The sequence below is a fragment of the Zalophus californianus genome, chromosome 7 (assembly GCF_009762305.2).
Source record: "Zalophus californianus isolate mZalCal1 chromosome 7, mZalCal1.pri.v2, whole genome shotgun sequence".
In the NCBI taxonomy this organism is placed as follows: domain Eukaryota; kingdom Metazoa; phylum Chordata; class Mammalia; order Carnivora; family Otariidae; genus Zalophus; species Zalophus californianus.
The window spans coordinates 98,976,325-98,992,112 of NC_045601.1; the positions used below are offsets into that span (position 1 = coordinate 98,976,325).

At 43.8% G+C, this 15,788-nt stretch overlaps 1 protein-coding gene across 5 annotated transcripts in view; it reads right to left on the reverse strand.

Moving 5' to 3' along the window:
• The window catches only part of PAQR8 (progestin and adipoQ receptor family member 8), a 115,499-nt gene that overhangs the window by 38,059 nt on the left and 61,652 nt on the right, over positions 1 to 15,788 (reverse strand). Inside the window, exons 1-2 of one of the 5 annotated variants that reach the window (XM_035728718.1) lie at positions 454 to 608; positions 207 to 290 (exon numbers count right to left, since the gene is read on the reverse strand). The exons of 2 other annotated variants lie outside the window; for them this stretch is intronic. The gene's annotated coding sequence lies outside the window, so the exon portion shown is untranslated. Of the gene's footprint in view, positions 1 to 206; positions 291 to 453; positions 609 to 2,992; positions 3,089 to 15,788 lie in introns of those variants that run through there. 2 more of the 5 variants (XM_027604168.2, XM_035728719.1) reach the window with 2 other exon arrangements.

A 15,788-nucleotide genomic window follows, 5' to 3' on the forward strand; every position in this document is an offset into this window, starting at 1 on the left:
CCCTGGGTGTATGAAGCTTCACGTTATATAACCTTAAAAAAAAATTGGTAATTTAGGGAAAAAATGGAAAAAGGATATGTTAATTTTTCACACTGTGTGCCATGGAGTCCCAAAACTGAAACACATTTGCAGAACTCACTCTCTTCTCCTTACTTCTATATGGATCCTTTCACATAAAAACTCAAGTACCAGGCATTTCTGGGTACCTTTTTTTGGTGAGAAAACAAGTCTTTTTGTTTGTTTTGTCTTCTGTAAAAATGCAGTGATGGAATCTGCCTGGTAAAGAGTACCTTGAAAGAGAAAAGAAAGGCTTATTTTCTCCAGCCCAATAGGCCATAAGGTATAACAATAGATGATGGTACCAATTCTTTTTACATGCACATGAGAGCATATACACCCAAATAAAGGTTGCTTCAAAGCAATTACTTTCCAATCCTAAACACATTTGCATACCTGTACTGGATGCCCCTTTTAAAACTGCCAGTCCTGGGGCGCCTGGGTGGCTCAGTCGTTGGGCATCTACCTTCAGCTCGCGTCGTTATCCCAGGGTCCCTGCTTGGTGGGGAGCCTGCTTCTCCCTCTCCCTCTCCCCCTGCTTGTATTCCTGTTCTTGCTGTCTCTGTCAAATAAATAAATAAAATCTTTGAAAAAAATAAAAATAAATAAAACTGCCAGTCCTTCAAGAGGACTTTCATTACTTTAACAGGCATACTTCCTATTACAACCTCAGTTCCTCACCTCAGAAACCAGAGTTGATCCCACTTGGTATTTGGCTGTTTCCCAACTGAGGAAGGTTTGCCATCACGGAGGCAATTCAGTAAATGTGTTACAAACTCTGAAGGTAACTCCAAGGCAGGAGCTCCAAAATTATGCTCAGCAATGACAGCATCAGTAGAATCAGTCCACAGCTTACCAAGATGAGTCTCCCGAAGGGGAGAGAAATACTCATTTGAATGTATAAATACAGGCATATTTATTTTAACATTTGGATAAAGAATTGAAAGAATCAGCTAGCTACGTCCAAGTAAATAAATATGCTGTGCAATAATGATAATGCAGATTTTGGTGCAATGTTCTGACCACCCCCTTAACGAAAAAAAAGCATGTCCTGAAATGATAGTTGCAAAATGAGTAAATAGTTTTTCCGTTAACTTGAATAATTATTGAAGAGCTTTCTTTTCATGAAGATAAAAAGAGGCCCAACATAAACTAGTTGCCAAAATAGTCCTTGGTCCTCCCAGGAAGCTTAAATCTCAGTGTGTGTCAGAATATGGACCTATATCTACAGCAGAGAAGGAAAGGAGTGACGATCATCTCTCTCCCCCTGCCCCTCAAAGCCCAGGAAACTTCCCGGGGAGAAATCCACTCAGTAGGATTCCTGGGGCCCTGGGTAGTCCTGAATTAACTGTTATATGAAATAATTAAACTAATTACCATACAAAATCAACCATATGGATAAGTTAATACACAATGTCAATATTATTTAACTAATTGAAGGAAGCTGGATACCCAAAATTAACAACAGGAAAAAAAAAACCCAGAAAATGTACTGGTTATTTGTTTATCTTTGGCACACATTTGGCTACCCATTCACTGAGGCACTAAGCAGCCTAGTGTCCTGCCAGTGACCTGGTCGAGGGTGTAGCACCACAGGGGTGGGTACCGGCTGTGAATATCTTAAGAGGGTAGTCAAAGGCCGTCCACCTTCCATGCAGGTAACTTCCTATTGACTTCAGTAAAGGAAGTCCATACCAACACAAACAATCCAAACTGTACAATATTTCTCCTGTTTACTCGACTGTGGAATGCAGTGCATATGTGGGTGGTGTGTGTGCGTGCCTGCACGCCCCACCCCTTTGCTGATTTTCCTCCAGTTTTCACTCAGAAACAGCTTCTCAGAGAGTATAGGAGAGTGGGGAGCAAGTAACACAAGTGGATCTAAGAATTAAACACACCTTTATGATGAGTTATGCCTAACGCACACACACAGGTAGAGCTCTGCACATTTGAGATCTCACTCCTTAACTACTCTTTTAAGCCCAGACTGTTCTCAATGGGTCCCTAGGCAAAATCACTTGTAACCCAGCTTAGAAATAGGAGATGCAGCAAAGATCCCCTCCGAGCCCGCGGATCTGCCCTCGTCGGTCTGTGCTCCACGGCCCACAGATGCACTGGAAGCTGCGGTGCCCCCGCTGCCTTCAGGTCCCCGCGCCAGTTAGCGAGCTGCGCCCCTCCCTAGTCCCTCCCGCCCCCCGTCTGTGGTGGCCTGGTCTTGCTTTCCGGAGTGAATGCCCTCTCCAGGTTTCCATGGCCCCATTCCACGGAGAGAGTACGTCCCCTAGGTCGAGACGTTCCGCGAGTCCCTGCCTCCTCACCCCCGCCCCCAGCCACCCCAGATCCTCCGCCGCGGCGTTCCATCCCTTCGACTCCCTATGCTCCACAACGTATCCCCCGCTTCCCGCGCCCCCTCTAGGAGATGTCCCCTCCCTCCTTCCCCCAAGAAGCCACAAGCCTTGCCACCCTCCGACCCTTTCCGGGGCTCCCCTCCCGCCCCGCCCGCCTCCGGCTTCCGCCCCGCCACACTCCCCTCCCGTCTTCAGTTCCCCTCCGCCCTGCGGAGGGCGCCCCAAGAATGCCGACAGGACACCCTCGTTCTGGCAGCGAAGCTCTCCAACGTCGCGGTCCTGACCCCTCAGTCCTCCAGGCTCGGGCTCCGGGAGTCCCCAACGTCTGGATCCTGACCTGCCGCCTCACTCTCAGGGCTCGGGCTCTGAGACTTCCCAGCACCGGCGCACTGACCCCCGGTCCCCGGGCTCGGGTTCCTCAATGTCGCGATTCTGGACACCCCTCGGGGCTCGGGGTCTGGGGCTCTCCAACCTCGCTGTGCTGACATTCCTCCCCCCCACCCCAGTGCTCGAGCCCGAGGGCTCCCCAAAGGCGAGGTCCTGACCACCTCCCTCCCTGCCCGCCCGGCTCGGAGCCCCCGACTCACTGGCAGGGGCGGCGGCTGAGCCCGCGAGCGAGCCCAGCCCAGCCCGGCCCGCACTCCGGCACGGGTTCCCGGCTACCCGCTTCCCGCAGGCGGCTGTGACTGCAGCGGGCGCAGCACAGGGGAGCGGTCCGGGGGAGGGGACCGCCGGGGGGCGGGCACCGCCCGACTCCGCCCCATCCCGGCTGGAGGCGGGATGCGCAGACCCGTGCGCCCACCGCGGCCGGGGTGCAGCCTCACCGAGGAAGTTGACTGACACCTCTTCCTTCCACCCCGGGTCAGACCCACTCAGCCCCCTTTCAGCTGGGGAGGCCCGAGGGCTTGAGAGAGAGACACGTTAATTACTATCCTGTCGGTTCGAAGAACCCACTCCAGGGGGCCGTTTCCGAGGGTTTTTTTGCTTTTTGGTTTTTTTTGGAGGTGTTTTTGGAGGAGAGAAACGGCAACAACAACAAACTTCATCTTGGATCTCAAGACCGATTCACATTCTGGCCTCCCCCACCCCCACCCCCACCCCTGGCCTCTGCACATTCAGGGTCTATTCTGCCTGCGAGATCCTACACACCAAGGAGGGCCCTTGCAGACACACATTTCCACACCCCTGAGATACACCCGTGAAGTACTCTCCTGTGACTATGCACCACACAAACACACCTCTTACACTGACAAGCGAGGAACAGACGTCTCTTCCCCTATATCCTCAATCCACAGTTCCCTAGCCAGTCCGCAATATCAATGATCTCCACTTACAGGGGGACAGGGCAGGAGAGGAGATTCCACATCTGGCCCCAGACTAGCTCTCCTCGCTCGCAATGTCTGTATTTTACCAGGTCAAAAATACACTTTAGATGTAGGAGCATCAATTAACAAATCAAATTGGCTTTGCTATTAAAAAGCAGTCTCCATTATCTGGAAAAAGAAGAAAAACGGATCAAATCCTGAAAAGATGGCCTGAACCAATGCTCCTGGAGGAAGAATATTTGATTCATGTCATTACTTTTCTGAGACCCTCCGGCCTAGCTCTGGTTTGTTGAAACCTGGCACTTTGCCATTAGACCACCCCTGCTCCCACGACATGTTTAACAACACCTCACATTTGCACTGTTTTCACTTTTCAAAACATTTAAAAATCTATTATTGTCTTTATCTTAAGCAAAACAGCATGAAGCAAAGATAGTAGGTTTTCCAACAGGGGTTATTTGAAGTTCATAAATGAAGACTTTTAGATCCAGCAGTTCAAGGGCCAGGTTTGAAGCAAGTCAGGATTAGGAAAGAGTTAAGGGCCTGGTCTTCAGGGCCATTGGTCTTCCCACAGAATCATGGGCCCAGTACACATAGATACTAGTGGAAATGTCACGGTAGGCCTTTGGCAGATTTGCCCTCTCTGTCTCTGCTTCACCCCAAAGTGTCAGGGAATTCTCCTGTAGTCACAAAAACCTAAGCCCTCAATATTAACAGGCATTTATTTTTTGGCCAGAGATCATAAATGTACAGCAGAGCTGACTGACAGGGGATAAAAAGTCCCTTTTTTTCCTCTCTCTGCCACTCTAGAAACAAAATTACAGGTCAGCAAATATGAAGGCCCAACCACGGCCTCAGTCCAACTGAAGCAGGCTGTCGGTGAGAGCTGAGGACTCTTGTGAAATGCATGTGGATTATGTTTGCAGCTTTTCTTTTCCCCTGAGAGTCCCTCCACCTGGAGCATGCAGAAGGGTTCTCTTGTCTTGAAAGAAGACCTACGAGTCCTTTAAGGCTTTCTCAGCGTCACAGTAAGAAAATGGTAAGTGGGGACACCTGGGTGGCTCAGTCGGTTAAGCGTCTGCCTTCAGCTCAGGCCAGGATCTCAGGGTCCTGGGATCGGGATAGAGCCCTGAGTAGGGCTCCCTCTCAGCGGGGAGTCTGCTTTTCCCTCTCCCACTCCCCCTGCTTGTGCTCTTTCTCTCTCTGGCAAATAAATAAACTCTTAAAAAAGAAAAAAGAAAAGAAAAGAAAATGGTAAATGTTCCTTTCCTATGAACCTCTATCTAGGGGGCAGGCATGAAAGCACAGCCGAAAGTGTAATGGGCGTCAGGCATTTTCACCTGGGGGCAGAGAGTTCTGTTTACAAGTGGTGCCGTCCAGAGCCACGAGATAAGGGAGGTGGTTTCTCATTCATCTCGCCTTTTTTTCTTTTAAGTGTGGTAAAATACTCATAACATAAATGTTACCATCTTAAGCTTTTGGAAAAAACTTTTAATTGTGGTAAACATAATATAAAATTTGCCACCTTAACCATTTTTTAAATGTACAGTTCATTAGTGCTAAGTACATTCACATCCTTCATGCCCTTTAAAACTACGTGGATCTCACACTAGCTTCTTCCATTTTTTTACTTGGAGGTGATGGCCCATTTCAGTTTGGGCAGTACAAGTGACATTTTGGTAATTCTGGAAAAAAGAGTCCTAAAGTGACCTTACTATTTTTGAATTAATAAAAGCCTCCTGGATCTTTCATAAAGGATAGTAAGGGTGGCCTTTAGTATATAGAAATTCACGGCCAACCTCCCTCCATGTAACACTTTCATCTGGCAACAAATTTTGACTTGTGTTTTTTCCAAAAGCTGGAAACAGGCAAGATGTGGGATATTAAAGAATTTCCTCAAAAAAGAGAATGTTAAACTGCTAACCCAATCAACATTCTATCAGACTCATTCCCCGTTCAGATTGCCCTTGAGACCCACAGACATAGCCAATATATGGCATAATTAAAAACTAGATATGCAAGATTAAGGAGCTATTTTTGTCCCAAACTCTAACAAAACAATTTGGTCCATTTTATGTTGTATACATACCACACTGACATTGTTTTTCTATTGCTTTCACAGTGTGTTTACATAGCATTGTTTTCCAAGAAGCTCAAAGTGCATGCAATGACACTGTATCCTTAAACTTCTTAATTTTATGTGAAGTAGGAAGGAGATAGGAACTGTTAGCTTTAACAGTGACATGGAGAAATTGAAGTGTGCTATAGTTACATCATCTGCTGGAACATCTATACTGGTTTATACTGGTCTATCCTAAAAGACCTACTCCTGAAAACTCATACAAGAAATAGTGTTATTTAAAAACACTAGTTATTTTTGGGGCGCCTGGGTGGCTCAGTCCTTGGGCGTCTGCCTTCGGCTCAGGTCATGATCCCAGGGTCCTGGGATCGAGCCCCGTATAAGGCTCCCTGCTCTGCCAGAAGCCTGCTTCTCCCTCTCCCACTCCCCCTGCTTGCATTCCCTCTCTCGCTGTGTCTCTGTCAAATAAATAAATAAAATCTTTAAAAAAAACAAAAAAACCCCCACTAGCTATTTTTGTTTTCTTTTTACATCTCATAGACAAACTGAGGGCTGTGAGTTTTTTCACTATCATGGCAGAGAAAAGGAGAAGCACTTTGCACCACTAACTTATACCATACACAAAAATTAACTCAAAATGGATTAAAACTTGAATAAGACCAGAAACCATAAAAGTACTAAAAGAAAACATAGGTGGTAAGCTCCCTAACATGGCTCTCGGCCATGTTTTTTGGATCTGACTTCAAAGGCAATGGCAACAAAAGCAAAAATAAACCAATGGGACTACATCAAGCTAAAAAGCTTCTGCAAAGCAAAGGAAACCATCAACAAAAAAGAAAAGCAGCCTACTGAATGGGAGAAGATATATGCAAATGATATATCCAATAAGGGGTTAATATCCAAACTACATAGAAAACTCATACAACTCAGTAACAACAACAATATCCAAACCCCAGATAATCCAATTTAAAAATGGGATTTAAAATGAGAAGATCTGAATAGGCATTTTTCCAAAGAAGACATGTAGATGGCCAACAGGCACATGAAAAGATTCACCAATCGTCGGGGAAATGCAAATTCAATTCACAATGAGATACCATGTCACACCTGTCAGAATGGCTATTATCAAAAAGACAAGAAGTAAGAAGTATTGGCAAGGATGTGGAGAAAAGGGAACGCTCATGCGTTGTTAGTGGGAATGCAAATTGGTGCAGCCAATATGGAAAACAGTATGGAGGTTCCTCAGAAAACGAAAAACATAATTATCCTATGGTCTAGCAATTCCACTTCTGGGTATTTCTCCAAAGAAAATGAAAACACTAATTAGGAAAGACATATGCACTCCTACATTCATTGCAGTGTTATTCACAATAGCCAAGATATAGAAACAACCAAAGTGTCCATCAGTGGATGACTGTATAAAGAAGATGTGAGATACACACACACACACACACACACACACACACACACACACACACACACACACGGAATACTACTCAGCCATAAAAAAGAATGAACTCTTGCCATTTGTGACAACATGGATGGATCCTGAGGGTATTATGCTAAGTGAGATAAGTCAGGCAGAGAAAGACCAATAGTGTATTATCTCACATATATGTGGAATCTAGAAAACAAAACAAATGAACAAACAAAAACAAGCAGAAACTCATAGGTGCAGAGAACAGTTTGGTGGTTGCCAACGGGGAGAGGGGTTTGGAAGTAGGTGAAATGGGAGAATGGAGTCAAGAGGTGCAATTTTCCAATCATAAAATAAATAAGTCATGGGGATGTAATTTACAGCATGGTGACTATAGTCAATAATATTGTATTGCATATTATATAACTCTATATGGTAACAGAGGAAACTAGACTTATTGTGGTGATAATTTTGCAATCTACACAAATATCAAATCATTATGTTGAACACCTGAAAGTAATATAGTGTTATACATCAATTATACTTTAATAAAAAAAAGTTTGGGCTTGAAAGTCAGGCCATCTTGAGTCTGAGACCTATTACCATCACTTAGAGCCTTTGGTACTGTACTTCAGGCTCCATATCTGTAAAATGGAAATAATAATTATACCCGCTTCATGTATTTATTGCTAGGATTAAATGAAATAACATATTAAGCACTTAGCATTGTGCTTATCACATAATGAGAGCTTGATAAATGTGGGTAAAAAAGCAATGGCTTCATGTAAATGGTTGCTTATAGGATCCTTGTTCTAATACTTTCTACTTGAAGAGAAGATATACTTATTCCAGTTGACTGCATCAGGGTAATTTGGAGAAACTTGAATATATGTTTTTGTAACCCTGAAGTCAAATCTATCCATTCCTTAACATTCCATCATCAGACATACACACTTAACTCTTTCTTTCTCTCTTCCTTCCTCCCCCCACCCCCCTTCTCTTTCTCTCTTTCCCTCTTTCTTTCTTTCTTAAGTAGGCACCACACCCAGCATGGAGCCCAACACAGGGCTTGAACTCACGACTCTGAGATCAAGACCTGAGCTGAGATCAAGAGTTGGATGCTTAACGGACTGAGCCACCCAGGCGCCCCCACACTCAGCTTTTCTATTTTCTAAACTGCCAGCTGGCCAAGTGGGGAAACAACCATGATACTAATTTCACACACAGGATTCTAATGAGTTGTGGTTGAATAAATTAAAAATAAAAATAAGAATAATGGTTTTCTTGTATTGTGTATCTCCATTATCTTATTTAATAGTGGAATGGTAGGGGTTCATTAATTTGATTTCATCTGGAGAGGTTTATTCCTTTTTTCCCCCATTTTATTTCTTAATGATAACAATTAACTAACAATTCAGGAAGCAAACCAATTAACACATGTAGACAAGAGAGACAAAATACAGCAATTGCTCCTGGGCATGTGTGAGGTTGTGTGGCCTTGCATTTGACCTCCCACTCTTTTGCAACTCATGCCTGGTCCAAGAGCTTCAGATGGGAAACTATAAGGATGAATGATAAAATGAGCAACCAGTTGCCCTTTATATAATCAATAAAACAATATAAATTCCTACATTCCAACGACATGTGATGTATATAAGTGTTAATTTTAACATTTGTTCTAAACAAGACTTAAGTTTAGAAGATACAGTTTATAATTGGGTCGTAATAATTGAATGGCAAATAGAAGTGTGGCTATTAAAATATGAGGCCTTCACTTATTCTTTAGAAGAATGAAACGCCTCAGAGTAAATAATGGGGTTGCCCTCCTCTTGAAACGTGCTAACAATTAAGTTTCTTCCCTTCACTTTGCTCCCGATTCTTAGTCATTATATCCTGGGGGAAGGAGGAGGATGGGCAATCCCTGATCCTGGGGAAAATCAGAGGAACTGAACTTCCAAGACTGAGGTCAAAAATTTGGGGAAGTAAACATTTTTTAGTCTGCCCAATTCCAATTCAATCTGGACTGTGTTCTAAAGGGAAATTTAGGAGGGACCTTTCTCAGCTTTAGGACTAGAGAAAAAGAGTCATGTGAAGTCACCCAGGATGGAAAACTGAGGCTTGAACCTCTGGCCTTTGCCAACTCCCCCACTGGTGTGTTGCAGGCGGCAGTATACAACCCCTTCTAGCTCATTTCTGTCTATCATCTATCATCTAAGTCAAGTTGATGAGCAAAGGCACAGACCATCCTTTGTTAAACAGTCGTGGGGTAGGGCCAGAATCCCCTACAGTGGCAGAATGTTCCATCCATTGCCTTTTAGTTGATGTCTGTCTGAAAGAGACTTATCTTGGCTCTCAGTTCTTTTAAAGAGCATGGAAAGATGAAAATGGCAATCTTGGACAACATGACTAACAACTGCATTATTCATGCTTGATTCTGGCTTGGTTTCAGTGTTTTAATGATTTTAAAAAGAAAAAAAAATCAATGCAACAATTGATCGGTTTTTAAGCCAGCTCACGTTCACGGAGTCTGTTTTTACTGCATAGTGGTAAGCTAGGGAGCCAGAACTGGCCCGTCCATGTAGCCATCTGGAGATCTAGAGCTATAGCCAAGGAAGAGTATGAGGAAGAAGAGGGGAGGTCTAGGGCTACCCCAGCCCAGACCTCAGGAGTGGAGTAGATAAATTGGAGTCTTCTCTAGTTCATTTATATACCTCCCTGAATGAGCCCAGTGACCTGAATGTTGAGCCAAGTTTAAAGTTGTAAGTTTGGTCAAAAGTGACCTTTGGTCTAATGAGATAAAGCATCTTGAGCTGGCCTCTCTTACATCATGACATCATTTTGTAATTCCACATGCTCTACTCGACTGTAAGCTTCAAGGTAGCAAGGTTTGTGTACATGCCATTCATTGCCACACCCATATGACCTAGCACATAGTATGTGCTGGAAAAAATATTACTGATTAAGTGAACAAATAATGTGAATGCTCTGCATATTTGGAATCCAGTGAGCCCAAGAGTTCATGATCATCTACTCCAGATCCCTTAGAGGATGGTAGAATGATCTTAGAAATGGACTAGAAAAGACTATGCCCCCGGGGTGGAAACAAGGAGGACAAGGAAAAGCAACTGAGGATAAGCATGTTTTCCCATTTGGGAGAGGGGGAGAGAGAAGAAAAAAGAATGAGCAAGGGTAATTCTGGGTCCCCAGCGGGACATGCTGCAGAAATAGACCACTCCATTTTTTTAAAAGTCAAACTGAACTGAACTGAATTAAACTGAGTTGCAGGAATTCAGCCTATGCAGGGGGCATCCTGAAGAGTTCAAACTAAAGTAAAATTCTCCCCCTCCTTTATTCTCCCTCTCAATTAAATTAAATATCTCTGGTTACTCTTCCCACTAGACCACGATTCTCCAGCCCTGAAGACACCCAGGGAGGAACCTGGAAACCACTCTATGCATAGAGATCCAATTTTATTGGGTCTTTCTCCCCAAATGTTCCTGAGGGCTTCCAAGAATTACCTAATTCTAATTAGCTAATTACCTAATAGCCTGGGTATTTTGACCAGAATCTTAGAATCCTGGCGATGCCAACAGGGAGTTTCAACAGGAAGCTCACAGGGCAAATAGTCTTTGGGGTAAAATATGATGACAGAGTCCTGACCAAATTAACTAGGGTCCATGCATGAGATGGAATACTGTACAGTCTTCAAAAATAGTGCAGATCATGTGGCATAGAGAAACTTGCAGTCTGTAGTTCTGTGGTTTAGTAAAACAGCAGGTTATGCAGTATGATCCAATTTTTAAAAAAAGACATAGAGGGGGGCACCTGGCTGGCTCAGTTGGTGGATCTCAGGGTTGTGAGTTTGAGCCCCTCATTGGGTGTAGAGATTACCTAAAACTAAAATCTGAAAAAAAAGAAAAAGAGAGAGAGAGATATCTATGCACCACAAGAAAAAAAAAAAGGAAAGAAGGAAAAGAAAGAAAGTTGTACACTCATAATGGTTATTTCTAGATGGTGATATTTCAGAAGAACTTAATTTTTTAAAATAATTTGTAACATTTTTCAAAAAATCCTTAATAAAATAAATACATAAACGAACGGCTGTTGCTCATTGTTCTGCACCTAAGTATAATTCTAATGGACTATAATTACTTGTAGATCACCATAGGATAAAAATATAATGAAGTTAATTATAGCAATTGTGATGTGTTGGTGCTTCTGAGCTCATAACAACAATAAACAAGTATCTTTATTCTCTTTTTAAAATAGATGTTAGAAGAGGTAACTAGCTCAAGGCAACCATAAACTGTGTCAGAGTCACTCCATCATCAGTGGTACTGGGGAAGCGGGTGGCAGGAAGGTCAAAATCAGCATGCTTAGATTCCAAGAACCAGAGGTTCTTGGAGGGGACACTGAGTGCAATAGGCAATGTGCCCTTCTCTTAACAGCCACTAATGGGCATGACTGGCTCCTTCGGCCAGCTCCTTTGGATCTAAACAGTTTCCCTTCCTGCTGTACTCCTCTTTAATGGTGCATTTGACATCTCTTGTCCCCTCTATTAAATCAGGGCTGCAAGAGAACTGTGCTGGCTGATCCAGTTTTACTGAGACTGAGTCCAGTAAACTTTGCAACAAGATGAGGCCTGACTGCTTTAAGTCTCTCTCTCTCTTCTCTCTTCCTCTTTGGACAAATCCAATTAGCCCTGATCTCTCTACATTTTTGACAAGGGGTTCAACAAATCATTTAGGTCGGGAGAGAAATGGCTTACTTGGATGCTGTGAGGACACTAAATAAGATTTAGTCTGGAGACAAAGGGACATGTGCCTATTATTCAATATGCAGTAGTCTGTTATTAATTCTTTCATCTATTCAGAAAATATTTATTGAAGACCAGCTAGGTGCTAAGAGCACTCTGCTAAGACCTAAGGATTAAGAGATACATTTGCAATCCCCATTCTCCCAACTAGTGGAGAAGATGTTTATACAAATAATTATGATACACTCTGGCAAGGGCTATAAGAGATGGACACTGGATGTTTTTCTCTGTATGGAAAAACAGGGAAGGAGCCTCACCTAGCTCCTTAGTCACCTGGCTATTGAGTTGGGAGGGTCAGGAAAAGCTTAAGGTAAGTCATGAAGGATGAGGACTAATGAGCAGACAGGAGAAGAGAGAAGCATTCTGGCCTGAGGGAAGAGCAGGTACAGAAGCTGAGAAGCACACAACAGTACCACACTAGCAGGGAATGACAACGGCTAGTGTGTAGGGCACATATGGATGCAACCGCTGCTTACAGCCCTCAACAAGGAAGGAAGAGACTTAATCACACACATGCAATACTAAAGAAAGTAAAAGCAGTCCTTTACTTTGGGTTCAAGTGGCATGTTCCAACTCATATAAAAACCTCAGGGGGAGAGATACTCAGGGGCAGCTCCTTTTACCCCACAGGTTCTTCTAACTAGCACCAAGACTGAGCATCAACATTCGCAGTGGCCATGTGATATGTACCCTGAGTAAGCCAGGACAGGAGAGTCATCTCTCCCCTTTGAGCTCTCTCTCTATCTTCTTTCTTCTGCCTTTTATCTTTGGTACTTTTAAGCTGTTTCATTCCCTCCACTCCCTGCTCTGCCCAGCATCCCACCTCTTGTGATCAGTCTTGGGAGGCTGTCAGTCACTCCATCCACCTCTACTGCTGGACTGGGTCAGGGCTTCAAATCAAGTGGGTGGGGGATAGAGCCCAGGAGCTGGCCTTAGGGTCAAATACCTGAAAGATCTTCAGACCTTTCATATGGCCTCATTTACCCATTTGCTAGCAAAGCATTTATGAATTGTTATATTTAGTCTTTCAACTTCTCTGCCTTGGGGAGCAGTCTCAGCTTGGTGATATGTAGACCATGGGGATGGGAAAGTTGGAGAAAGAAAATCCATCCTACCACATGAGAGGAGCCATGGCAAGGAGAGATTGGAGAAGGAAGCGGGGGGTCACATAATAAAGGACTATGCATGCCCCAGGAAGGAACTTGAACTACACGATTCTCTGCCAGAGTTGGAGAGGCGGGGGGAGGGCAAACCCCCTTCATGTCATCAATCTCTGCTGTCGTGGGCTCCTGGTCTGTTGGGAGCATGGCACACCCCCCAGGTGTGCTGGGACACTACAGGAGATGAACAATTATAAACAAGGAAATTACGTGAGATATTTTTGTTTTTGAAAGATCTTTCTGGAGGCAATGGGGGAAGGAACTGAGACTAGTGAGGCTGGAGGCCTGAGAAACTGGGACAAGGAGACTGGTTAGGAAGCAGTTGCAGTCATGATGGCATGAACTGTTGAAGGCTTGAAAGAAGGCAAGGGTATATTGTGAATGAAGAGCAAACACCAGGCTTAAGAAGTATTTAAAAGGTAAAATCAAAAGCATTTGGTGGCTAATCGGAGGTAGGAGGTTGGATCCCCGTAGCTGTGTGCTTGCATACAGATGTACGTCCCTGTGTTTCCCAGGTCATAGCTCTCACCTCACTGTGTTGGAATTCTTGATTAAATAGTCTTCTCAGAGTCCTCTGCAGAGGCTAAAACCATGTACATCTTGTTCCCAGCACATAGCACCTACCTGATACATAGCAGGTCTTTAAAAAACATTAACTTAAAGGATAAACAAACGAATGAATGAATGACATAAAGAATGACCCACACATGAATGGCTTAAATGACTGGGTGGTCGGGGAGCTATCATCTAAGGGATGAAGTACAGGAGGAAAAGGAGGGCCAGGTCCAAAACTGCAATTTTATTTTCCTTATGTTAGGTTTGAGATGCCTGTGGGATCTTCGGGGAAGATGTTCAGCTGCAGTGGGAGCCCAGGGGAGGGTTCTAGTCTGGCATTATAAATTAGGTAGTTGTCAGTGAACAGAGAGACATTCACAGCATAGGTATTAGGAGGACAAATATATAGAGGGAAGCAAAGAGGGCTAAGAACAAAGAAGTTATTTCTAACCGGAAGGCTGGTGGTTTCTTGTTTTTCTTATTGTTTGTGTCTATTCACAGGGCACCTGGGTGGCTCAGTCAGTTAAGTGTCCGAATCTCAGTTTCGGCTCAGGTCATGATCTCAGGGCTGTGAGATCGAGCCCTGCTTCCGGCTCCGTGCTCAGCGAAGAGTCTGCTAGAGATTCTCTTCTTCTGCCCCTCCTCCCACTCGAGCGCGCGCGCGCGCGCTCTCTCTCTCTCTCTCTCTCTAAAATAAACAAACAAACAAATAAAATCATTTTTTGTTTAACAAAATATTTTATTTATTTTTCTGTCAGAGAGAGAGGGAGAGAAAGCACAATCAGGGGGGTCGGGAGGCAGATGGAGGAGCAGGCTCCCCACTGAGCAAGGAGCCCGATGTGAGACTCAATCCCGGGACCTGGGATCATGACCTGAGCCTAAAGCAGATGCTTAACTGACTGAGCCACCCAGGCGTCCCTTTTTTTATAAATAAAATCTTAAATGTAAAAAGATATCATTCACATACCATACAGTTTACCATTTTAAAGTGTGCAGTTAAGTGGCTTTTAGTGTATTCACAATGTTGTACAACCATCACCACTAATTCCACAACATTTTCATCATTCTCGGAAGAAACCCATACTCATTAGCCATCACTCCCTATTCCCTGTCCCCTCCAGCCTCTGGCAACCACAGATTATCTTTCTGCTTCCATGGATTTGCTTATTCTGGATATTTTCTGTAAATGGAGTCATCTAATATGTGGCTTTCATATCTGGCTTCTTTCAGTGAGCATAATGTTTTCAAGGTTCCTCTATGTTATAGCATGTATCAGCACTTCACTCAGAAGGCTGGTGTTTAATCTTTAGCAAAGTTTCTTGCACTCTCATCTTTGATTTATAAGGCTCTTCTGGACCTTTTGAGTACATCCCTCAAAGTCGAGATGGTGGGTCCCTTCATTAATCTATAGAATTTGCTGAAAGGAGCCACAAAAAGCATCCTCAGCTACTCCCTGAAGGTGTCCCTGACTTCTCTAGCCCACAAGGATGTCTTCTTTTTCTGACTCTCAGGGCACACACTGGGCACTATGCAATTAAATGCCTGCTTCTGTACATTTCCCCTGTCTGCCTCCTCAAATCAGAGTGAAAGCTCCTGGGGGCTGATGGTAGGGAGTGTCCCCTGCTATATTTTTCTTCTATTGTTTGCAACACTTAACACAGCATCTTATGGAATTATTGTTACAATCAAATAGAAACCAAAACGGCACCTAAATTATCTCTCTAATTGTGAAAAAGTTTCCAGGGACACTATTCATTTTTAAAATGGATTTGACTATTTTTTCTTAGACTCTGTAATAGACCGCTCCTGGATAATTGCCTAGTTCATGATTATTTCCCATTTTCTAGAAACTGGTCCTCTTCTGTCCCTATCCCAGGCTGATAGCCAGCTAGAATGCCCTTATCCAACTGTACTGGTTCTTCGTGGCTGGTGTTCATTCTCAGTGGTTGATGCTCATCCCATAGCAACTGTTAAATATTTTCAATACCACTCCTGTGCTACCATTTACATTGTAGCCACAATAGTATACA